Genomic DNA, 9,096 nt, shown 5'->3' on the forward strand with positions numbered 1-9,096 from the left:
CAGCGGGGAGTCTGCTTCTCCCTCTCCCTCTGTCGCTCCCCCCTGCTCATGCTCTCTCTCTCAAATAAATAAATAAAATCTTTAAAAAAAATAAAAAGAAATCAAAGCCCTCAAAGAACTGAAGTCTGCCAACAACCTGAGTGAATTTAGAAACAGATCCTTTCCCAGTCAAGTCTCAGATGAGACCAAAGCCCTGGTGGACACCCTGTGCAGCCTTGTGAGACACTAAGAACAGGACCCAGCTAAGCCACGCCCAGGCTCCTGACTCACAGAAATCGTGAGATAACAAATATGTGTTGGTTTTAAGCTATTAAGTGTGTGATAATACTTTTGTGCAGCAAGAGAAAACTAATACAATTAATAATTATATGTGTCAACTGGGCCAGAGGTGTCCAAGAATATCTGGTCAAACATTAGTCTGGATGTTTCTGTGAGGGTGTTTTTGGATGAGATTAGCATTTAAATAGGTAGACAGTTACCCCCCCTCAAGTGCTTGGGTCTCATCCAATCAGTTGAAGGCCTGATAGAAGGAAAGGTTGATCTTGCCCCAAGTAAGAGAAACTTCTTCCTGCCTGACTGCCTTCAAAGTGGAATATCAGCTTTTGTTGCTGCCCTTGGACTTGAACTGAAATATTGGTTCTTCCTGGATCTCAGGCACGCTGGCCTTTGAACAAGGGCTACACCATCAGCTCTCGTGGTTTCCAGGCATTGGGGATACATAAGGATATACAGATGTCACTGCAATATTCTTTTCAACTTTTCTCCATGTTTGAAAATATGCAAAATAAAAATTGGCAAAAATGTTCTAAAGTCAGGAAATGTCAGGAGACAGTTTAAAGAAGGCTGCCACAAAAATTCACTAGACTTACTCCCTCCCTTATTTTCAACCTCCCTCCTTTCCCTTTTTCCTCAGTGAGTCTACTTTATTTAATATGACATTTTACAACACACAATAGACACTGTAGTTAAACATAAATAATAAATCTACCCCCTTTCTGTGCAGATTTATGCTTTATAAACATCACATTGAGTAAGTTTGGCCTTAACCTTTGTTCGGCAAATGTTTCAGAATTTTTTCTACTGCCAAGTTACAAGATAAATGTCAGTCTAAACGAAGGCTTTTCTATAAAACTCAGCAGCTTCACGATGGCTTCTAATTCATAGTCCTAAAAGACTACATTTTTTGGTTGAAAATAATTTCAAAAGCTCTTCAAAGTCATTTCAAAAGCCAGAACATAACATTACTCTTGATGCTACATGAGGTCAATTAAATAAACTCAAGATACTATCCTCCAGGAGTTATCAACCAAACTGAGAAAATTACATAAAAGCAAGGCTTCAACCAGTATTAATATAATCACTTTTTTCAGAAACCTCAATAAATACACATGGCCAAATGGCTGTCTTGCCCTAGGTTTCCCTGATGTGACTTGATGAATAGTCTATACAGAAAGTGCATAAGGTTAGCCAGAGGCAAATGATGCAAATATGCTTCAAATTCATTTTCTAAAAAACATACATTGGGGCGCCTGGGTGGCTCAGTCGTCGTTAAGCGTCTGCCTTCGGCTCAGGTCATGATCCCGGGGTCCTGGGATCGAGCCCCGCATCGGGCTCCCTGCTCAGCAGGAGGCCTGCTTCTCCCTCTCCCACTCCCCCTGCTTGTGTTCCCTCTCTCGCTGTGTCTCTCTCTGTCAAATAAATAAATAAAATCTTTAAAAAAAACATACATTAAGAAACCTGTGAGCACTGAGATTATATTTTTAAGGAGGTCTGTTACATAGGAGAGCAGTGGGGTTCTCCACTCTAGCTGCACTTTGGAATCACCTGGGGAGCTTTAAAAATGCCTGAGTTCTCATCCCCTCATCCCAGAGAGCCCAACTGTGGTCTGGTGTGTGGCCTGGGTATCAGGATTTTTAAGTTCCTTCCTTCCTTGTTAAACTCATCCAATGTTTATTGAATAGTGAACCGTTGCCAACACTGCTGAAATCTGCATCTCACTCACCCAGATGCCTCTCTTGGCCACCCCCTGAGAAGGAAGCCCCAAACCCAACCACCCCAAATGCCAGAGAGTGGCCACGGGGCTGGGAGATACAGGGGAAAAGTGGGGAGAGGAAGGAGCAAGGCAGGCAGGGCGCAGAGCTACACTCCTGGGGACATACACACACACACACACACACACACACACACACACACACACGAGGGCAGGGACCATGGGCGTCAGTCTCTGCCCCCACCCGGCGGCCACAGGGCCATCAGGGAAAGCCCAGGCATCCACGAGACATTTCAGTCCTTCCTGTCCTGAAGCGTCTGCCAAGAGGGGCCGGGCCAAGGTCTCTGGACTCGGCCTTCAGGGCACATTAGCCCTGAGCCAAGGTGGCCCTGACGGTGGCCACAAGCTTCAGAAACTTGCTCTCCGTGACCACGTAGCCATCCCCTCTGTTCACTTCAAAGAAGCCAGTGGCCCTTGCCGCAGATGTCCAGGCATCTGGGGAACTCATCTTCTACCTTCTTGAGCTTAGGGTACCAACACTTGTAGCCTCAAGAGCCACAATAAACGACCATGATGGTGGGGTCCCTGGCTGGGGATGGGACGGGCGAGGGCCGGTAAGCTCCGCTGCTCGGGGCCGCCGCACAGAAGCAGGATCTGTGGGTTTCGTTAGTGGTTCTAGTGGACCAGTGTTCTAGGTTGAATACATAGTGAGTGAATAAGTGAGTTATTTACATATTCTTAGATTACATTCAGAAACCAATTTGAATCAACTGTACTACATGACGATCCTCTATACTAAGCTGCTCATGCTACACCAAAATGCACAAACCTAGAGGAAAAAAGAGAGATCTAAGATAGAGAAAGGATTCAAAATGCTGTCAGGTTAGGAATAGCTATGGCAACAGGAGATGCTGAATCTGAAAAGACAGACCTGGGAACATGAGCACTGCCTTCACTTAACTCAAAGGCCCAAAGGACAGAGATCACAGAAGCAGCTGAAGGAAGCTAGACTTTGGCATAATGTAAGACTTTGTTAAAAAGTAGTGTTGTCTGGATATTAGCTGGGTTCCTTGAAACTGAGAGTAAGTGGTCACTGCAGGAATTCAGACACTGGCTTTTTGAGCTCTGGGCCAGCTTGCTGCAGAGCAAAGCCCTGTGCCAGGCACTTTAGTGAGCATATTTACTATTTTTTGGCCATCCAATATCCCTTGGCTCTTTCCCTTAGTAACAGCCTCCTTGTTTTCTTTGAAGCCCGACTCTGCTCTCACTTTCAGTTCTGATAGAGCTCTCTGTCTAGCGCTAGGGGAAGAACACTGATCCACACCCAACCAACTGTGGAAACTGCATCTCCCTACATAGTACCTGGTTCAAAAATGAGCAAATAACCCAAGTGGAGCCAATCAGAGGCCATGAAATCAAACTCTGGGAATTTTTGCTTGCATTTTTTTTAAAGTATTTTTATTTTATTTTATTTTATTTTATTTATTTATTTAAGAGAGAGTGAGAGTGAGCAGGAGCAGAGAGAGCAGCAGAGGGAGAGGGAGAAGCAGGCGTCCCGCGGAGCAGGGAGCCCGATGCGGGGCTCCATCCCAGGACCCCGGGATCATGACTGAGCCGAAGGCAGACGCTTAACGACTGAGCCACCCAGGTGCCCCCTGCTTACATTTTTAAAGACTCTCTTCCACTAGATTTAAAACTGTGAGAATGTAATGTGGAAAATACGAACTCAGAGAAAATTAAAAGAAGAGAATTTCAAAATGATCTTATTAATAGCCTCAGAGTAAACAAGATAATGTTATCTGTGAAATAAAAGAGTGATACTATAGAAAAAAAATATTCAGGTGCCGAAAAAGAGTTCTTGGAAATTAAAAAAATATGATGTTAGTTCTCACAAAAAAAAAGGAAAAAAGTCAATGATCAGTGTATCCTGGCTACGCTTCAGCTTCCTTAGCAGCATATTCCATTCAACAGGCTGCCTGATAAGCCACCTTTTATTTTTTTTTAAAGATTTTATTTATTTATTTGAGAGAGAGCACAAGCAGGGGGAGCAGCAGGCAGAGGGAGAAGCAGGCTTCCCGCTGAGCAGGGAGCCCGACGCGGGACTCGACCCCAGGACCCCTGGATCATGACCTGAGCCGAAGGCAGACGCTCAACTGACTGAGCCACCCAGGCGTCCCTAGCCACCTTTTATTATACTACCGAGCTACCTGGTTCTGCTGGCAACTGCATATATGAAGTACTTTCTTTTGATATTTTCAATAAATCCCAGTTGTTAAAAGTTAATAAATAAAAAATTTAAATATAATATTAGTAATGAAAAAAAATCTCTTCCGAAGTTGAAAGATAAATCTGAGAAAATCCTGCCAAAAGTAGAAAAGACAAAAAGATGCATAATAGGAGAGAAATTAGATACATGATTAATCCAAGAGGATTAATATGCTAAAAATATAAGATAAAAAAAAACAGAATAGGGAAAATGGAAACAAATAAATTATTAAAGAAATAATAAAAGAAAAACTCCCAAGGATTGAAGGACAAGAGTATTCATAGTAAAAATTCACTGAAAGCACAGTGAAAATAAATGCCAAGACCCACATTGAGGCCCACCATCATCTGTGAAGGTAAATTCTTATTATTATAAGACTTGGAAGAAAATAAAAATAAAAACATAAGAGTGAAGAAGGGTCTTGCCCAGACTCTGAAATGCAAATCCAAGCAATGCCTTGCTTTCATGGTACATATTTCTCTTAAACAAAGCTTTAAAAAAAATCATTAAAACATTTTAAAAGCTTGGTATTTTAAGAAATTTTATAGTGACCTCCTTCATAAACGTGACAACCAAGACTCCCTGACCTAAAAGAGGCTAGAAGACATAGATGACTCGAGAAAGGGAACCAGGAATACAGCCTTCCCTCAGAACTCTGTCTAGTGGATAGTGAAGACCTATAATCCCAGAATACTATATGTGATGAACAAATTCCTCAAGATGACTTCTTAAAGCCCCAAAATTGGCTCAATAAAGGATTTAAATCAAAAATTTTTGAGTGCTATAATTGTGTAAAAAATATATCTATAATATGGCCAATCATAAAAATTTACAAAAGTACAATAGCAAATTTTAATAGTATATTTCTATGGATGATGTATTTATTCATCCCCCAATTTTTAAAATATTGTTATATTAGTTTTGTGATGAAAAAATTAAGTTCCCCTTCTTTTTCCTTTAAAATAAATGGCCCCAAGTACAAAATGATAACTTCAATTCATTTTGTTTATTCTCATGACATGTTCCAAGATAATTTTGTGAACACCTAAGTGTTCCATTTAGTATTAGGAGAAGTAAAATGTTAAGGGATGCTTAAGCTCTGCAAAGTTGAATAGAATAGCATTTGAATGACAGGATATAATTACAGATCACTAAGGATGTGGTACAAAATGTGCCCAATCCCACCTCTTCATACTTAGCTAAGAAAAGAACACTTCAGTAAGATATGAGATTAATAAAATATCAAAAGAAATAATAATTCTGGAAGAACCCCCCCCGCCCTCTATCCTGCTTTGCCCTCTCCCTCTGCTGCTCCCCCTACTTTTGCTCTCTCTCTGTCAAATAAATAAATAAAATCTTTTAAAAAAATAAATAAATAAAGGCTGCATTCTCAACATCACTATTAGGTCATTGGAGCCTGACTAAAATTCGGGGTGGCCCAAGGGATATGACATGAGCCCCAAAAGCATTTGCTATACTCATATATCTAGAATCTTGCCATACACTCAAAACTCAGTAAAAGCTTTGTGAGTCATTTAATCAATTCCAGGGGCTCCCAAGGCTTCCTGTTCAAATCAGTGATCACCTGAGAAGTTATACATTGCCTTTTACAACCACATTCTAGAACCTTATGTAATTTTGTCAGGTCCACGTTATCTTCATAAGGCAAGTAACAGACGCCTTCTCATGTTAGCCTAAGCTAACAGGGTATTTATTATGAGACTATGGGAATATCTTGGGAATCCCAACATAAGCTTCAAGCTGAGTTTGGATGCTGCATGCTGGTTTTTCTTTTTTCTTACAGAGTTTAAAATGAGCCACCATGCTGAGCGGGGCTGTCAATCAGGCATCCACTGCTCATTGCCTGTACTGAGGTGACACTGTTGGCAATGGAGAGATGGGCGATAGGACCCTGGACGTTAGAGATTAGCATTTTGCTGAGAAGGCACATAAAGAGAAGTCCACATACAAAGCAAGGATCAAATGACTACTACTTACAAGTATTATAGGAGCTCACAAAAGGGGTATGCCACAGTGGTTGAGATGGTAAGCAAAGGCTCCATGGAGGAGGTGAGCTGGATTTGCAAGGAGTTGCGAGATTTAGAAAAGTGCAGTGGAGAAGAGGAGGCAGGAAAGGACAAAATGCACAAGCAAGGGATCAGAGGAAGGAAGGTGTCCAGTCCATTTCCAAGAAATAACCTGCCCAGTGGCAACTCCATCCACGCTGATTAACTCATCACCAAAGGCTGGTCAGGATGGCAAACTGGAATCTATTAGAATGCTGGAGACGTCTTCCTGGTCTTTTCAAATTAGAATTCAATCATTGTCTTGCCTTGCATAAGATCTTGAAAACTGCACAGAATGTGGCTTTGGTAACATCCTGGGTGAAGTCTCTTACCTAGTCACAAACATAATCTTTATTTTTTTTAAGATTTATGTATTTATTTGAGAGAGAGTACGCATGCACGCAAGTGGAAAGAGCAGGGAGAGGGGAGAGAGTCTTAAGCAGACTCTGTGCTGAGCACAGAGCCCAATGTGGGGCTCAATCTCATGACCCTGAGATCACGACCTGAGCCAAAACCAAGAGCTGAAACCAGCTTAACCGACTGCACCACCCAGGCACCCCACAAACACAATCAATCTTAACTGGGATCAAGGAACACTAAAAATTCAACCACTAGAAAGGGGTTCAAACCCCAAAAAAGGGTAGTTTTTATTCCAGGGAGCCTTCACACATAGATATCTTTCCCAGAATTTAAAGATACGTATTCTATGACATTTGTATGACGGCCTTATAATTCATTTTAACACTGCATGCTTTAAAATGATTTCCTTTGAGGGGCACCTGGGTGTCACAGTTGGTTGAGCGACTGACTCTTGGTTTTGGCTCAGGTCACGATCTCAGGATGGGGAGATCTGAGATAGAGCCCCACATCAGGCTCCGCACTCAGCATGGAGTCTGCTTGAGATTCTCTCTCCCTCTCCCTCTACCCCTTCCACTAGTGCTCTCTCTCTCTCTAAAATAAATAAATAAATATTTAAAAAATAAATAAAATTATTTCCTTTGAGTTGAAAGAAAAACTGAAAGTGATAGTAAGTTTTAGTTAATTTTCTAGTTCTTAACCTCCTTGTTCTTTAAGAAATGGAACACCCTTGACTTAAATCCATAAACCATCAAATAATCCTATTGTACCATGATTAGTTATCATCACCTAAACATTACTTTAATGCAGAATATAACAATTAGTTACTTTCATCACACTACTATTTTACATTGTAAAAATGCTCACCAAATATTTTCAAAGTTTAAAAAAAAATAGTTTAAGTATTGTATATTAACCAGGTGATCACTCCTTAGTTTTCTTTCTTCCTTCTACATATTTGTTAAGTAGGAGCTATGACCTCAGCCTTGCAGGAACAGCTCTTGTCTCAGCTCTCCTTCCTGGCATAACATGTGCTAGACTTCTCTCACTAAGGCTTGTCCCAGTCTTGCCCGGATTCTCTAGTCTTCTCTGTTCTGGGAGACCCCCATTCCCAACAGAGTCACCAGCCTGGTTTAGAGACAGTTCTTTGTTTTTCATTGCAGACCCTTTGCTCATCCAGCAGTGTAACTTTAAAAAAGAGTAAGAAGATCTATATTGGGCATGTATCAAATGGTAAGCAAAAAGCAATTCTAAAGGGCAATATCATACAGAAGAGATGAGTTATCCTGAAGTACATCAGTGCTTTGGAAACATCTGTCAATAATGTGACATGAAAGCATGCTGTATGGTAGTGATGCTTGAGAAAGCAGGTTTATTTTATTATTTTTTTTTACAAAACCTACTTTTTTTTTTAAAGATTCTATTCATCCATTTATTTGAGAGAGAGAGAACACGAGCAGGGGGAAGGGTTAGAGGGAGAGGGAGAAGCAGACTCCCCACTGAGCAGGGAGCCCGATGCAGGACTCCATCCCAGGACCCTGAGATCATGACCTGAGCTGAAGGCAGATGCTCAACCGACTGAGCTAACCAGGCACCCCAAAGCAGGTTTATTTTAAATGTTGATTTTCAAGCCTAAAGGAGTCAAAGTCCATTCTTCTAAATGATTTATTAGTTCCTTTTTTGGGGGTGGGTGTCCATATAACTAATATCTGCCCAACAAAGTAAAGCAAATATCTCAAATTAAAGGGATAATTCTACCTAACAACTAGACAGTGTCACCAACGGATGAGAAGTCCATTTGCAATGAGATTCTACTAGGCATGTCAATATCCAGACCAAAAAAAGAGGGAATCAAAGTTCTAAGAGTTATAGCTGGATTCATGAGAGTTTTAGAAAGTGACAAGTTCCTACAGGGTTTGCTTTTTTTTTTTTTTTTTAAGTGTTTAAACACTTAGGCTCCTTGTCCACACATCTCAGGGATGAGAGAAATTCAGGCTTGGTTCTCGCATTGAGACTATCTGCTCTTAGCCAACCCTGCATTCCAGCAGCATCTCGACCCCCAGCCAGTCTTTCTGTGTAGCAACACTCTGACCCCAGAGTCAGAGTCTCTAATTCTGTGACTGCCCTGGCCTTGGAACCAAACAGACATTTTTTGATCCCAGTTCTGCAAACTAGATACCTGTCTTTGCCACTCCCTTCTTCACCCTGCCTGTCTTTCCTGCCAAATAAAACAATTCTCCAGGAGTGGGTGTCTGATTACAATCCCTGCTCTTCCATAATTGGCTATGCAATTTGGGATAAATCATTTAGCTAGCCTGAACCTCAATTTTCTTATTTGTAAAATAAGGGGTTTGGATGAGATGGTTTCAAAGGTCCCTTTGAATTCTAAAACACCACTGCCTTTCTGTCAGGCCCTC

The 9,096-nt window shown here is 41.3% G+C and overlaps 1 pseudogene; it reads right to left on the reverse strand.

The window, feature by feature from the left end:
* Positions 1 to 1,704: 1,704 nt before the first annotated feature.
* Positions 1,705 to 3,405, reverse strand: LOC116632284 (annotated as a pseudogene).
* Between the last annotated feature and the right edge of the window lie 5,691 nt (positions 3,406 to 9,096).

The sequence above is a fragment of the Phoca vitulina genome, unplaced genomic scaffold, assembly GCF_004348235.1.
Source record: "Phoca vitulina isolate PV1807 unplaced genomic scaffold, GSC_HSeal_1.0 scaffold6, whole genome shotgun sequence".
Taxonomy (NCBI): domain Eukaryota; kingdom Metazoa; phylum Chordata; class Mammalia; order Carnivora; family Phocidae; genus Phoca; species Phoca vitulina.